At 62.2% G+C, this 2,305-nt stretch overlaps 1 protein-coding gene across 3 annotated transcripts in view; it reads left to right on the forward strand.

The window, feature by feature from the left end:
- Window positions 1-2,305, forward strand: part of LOC104121989 (cryptochrome-1-like) — a 15,887-nt gene that overhangs the window by 544 nt on the left and 13,038 nt on the right. The gene's annotated exons all lie outside the window — the stretch shown is intronic.

The raw sequence follows: 2,305 nt of genomic DNA on the forward strand, positions 1-2,305 counted from the left end.
CCCCCCCCGCCCCCCCCCCCCTCGCAGGCAGTTGTAGGGAGCGATGAGGGCTCCCCTCAGCCTCCTCTGCTCCAGGCTGAACCCCCCCCAGCTCCCCCAGCCGCTCCCCAGCAGCCTGGGGCTCCAGACCCCTCCCCAGCTTCATTGCTCTCCTCTGGACATGTTCCAGCAACGCAACGTCTTCCCTGTAGTGAGGGGCCCATTTTCCACCTGCGCTGGCTGATTTTTGGTGAATGGACGTAATCCAGACATGACAGGGAGTCTGCCCGGCCTTGCTGGATAAACGGCCTCAAGTCACCGGTTCCTGGAGAGTTGGAAGAGTAATGGCAGATAAATCCTAACATGAAGTCAATGGGCAGCCGGTGCCTGCTCTGCCTTCCCCCCATCACCTCAGAGGGTCTTCCCCTTCCTCCTGATGGGGCAGGAGTGTCTGTGGGTGCAGTCCCTTGGTGCTGAGCCACCGCCTCCTTTCCGACACACTGCCCATAGAGCTGCCAGGCCCGCACCAGTGATCCCCCTGCTCCTCGCCACCCAGCAGTGGGTCCCTGTTCCCCACCTGGCCCCGACACTTCTTCAGCTCTGGGCTCGCTCCCTCCCCAGCATGCCCCAGCCCCCATCCTGGAGCCCCTGCTCCCCACCATCTCCGATTCCCCCGGTCCCCTGTGCTGGCATCCCCAGAGCTGCTCCTGAGCCTGGCCCCGCAGCCCATCCAGGCCCCTTCTAGCCCTGGCCTGGTGGCCCCTTGCCCTGTGCCCAGTCCCTGTCCTGGTGTGGCCCTGCTCCCCATGGCTGTGCCCCACTGGCCTTGCCAGGGATGCCACCCCTGGAAGGGATGGGATGGGCTCCTCCCCACCCCATTGAAACCCCCCCCTGCCCTGGGACATCCCATGGGCTGTGTGGGGCTGGGAGGCCCCAGGTTTGCGGTACCTCCGTGGGCTGTGTGGGCCCCCAAGTTTGGTGTTACCCCATCGGGTGTATGCGGCACAGGGCTCAGGGTGGCCCCGTAGGCTGTGTGGGGCTGCGCAGTCCTGGGCGCTGAGCAGTCTGCTAGGCTGGGGGGGGCCATGGGGCTCTGGGCTTGGGGTGATCCTAGGGGCTTTGTGGGGCTGCAAGGCCCTGGACTTGGGGTGGCCCTGCAGATGGTGTGGGGCTGCAGGGCTTGGGATGGCCCCAAAGGCTCGGGGGGGTCCGTGGAGCCCCCAACTCAGGGCAGCCCCTCGGTGAGGCCGGCTGGTGCTGTGCAGGAGCCACGGGATGCAGGGGCCTCTTCTAGCACCCTTTGCATGGTTTGCTACCCAAAAGTGCCAGCTGGGTGCTCCCCCGAGCAATGGGAGAGTCACCTTGATTTTCCTGTTCTCGCAGGAGGTGCGGGCAGGGCGGTGCCCGAGCTGGGGGGCAAGGCAGAGCACCCCACAAAGCCCAAAGCCCCGTGTTCGGCTCTGCACGGTGCTGCCCAGTGCTCGTGGGTTTGCAGGGTTCGCTTATTGGGGGCTTGCAATGGGCTGTGCCATGGCTCGGGAGCGCAGCTGGGTTTGTCTCGGTGACACCGATGAGCGTTTTAGGGAACAGGGCAAGGCAGATCATCTCTTACGAGGCTGGCAAAGCTGTCGGTTGTGGGTTGAGCGGGGACGAGGGGCTGAGTCACCTATTGCTGCCACGTAGGAGGGTGTGAGCGGAGCAGTTTTGCTGGAGGAGCTGACCTGGATTAGAGATTATCGTTCGGTTCTTTGCTAATCCCTAATCTCTTAATGCTTCTCTGGGTGGTAACGCTTGAATCGGAAGCAGCTGCAGACCCACCTCAGAGGTGGGCACTGAGTTTCCCCCCTTCTGCATGGGGAAGAGCGCGTTGGGGAGACGTCGCTGGGTTTGGTACAGACACAAGGTGGCAGCTGGGCTCCTCTCCTCTGTTCCCTGCTGCCTGAGTCCATCACCCTTCGAGCAGAGCAGCCAGCCGTTGTGGGGCGGTTTCTCGGGCTCTGCCCTGAGCTACCCCAGACTGAGAGCCAAGATCAGCCCTCCTGCCTGTCCCCCTGTTCAAAGGGGAATGAACGTGTGCTAATCCCGACATCAGCCCCACTTTAGAAAAAGAGTAGTCTTGTGCAGTTGCCACCACCCAGCTCTGCTATGGAGGGAGGAGGGCTTCTCCTGACACTTGGAAGCACCGTAAGATCTCCTGGGGCTAGGAGAGATGGGTAAAAAATAGGGCAAACCGATTAATTGAGATATTATGCTCTTCCATCGGCATTGGTTGGGCTCTGCTTTGCTTTCCCATGTTTCAGTTTGAAGCCGTAACGGTCTTAGAGAG

This window comes from Egretta garzetta, unplaced genomic scaffold, assembly GCF_000687185.1.
Source record: "Egretta garzetta isolate BGI_Z169 unplaced genomic scaffold, ASM68718v1 scaffold202, whole genome shotgun sequence".
Classification (NCBI taxonomy): Eukaryota; Metazoa; Chordata; class Aves; order Pelecaniformes; family Ardeidae; genus Egretta; species Egretta garzetta.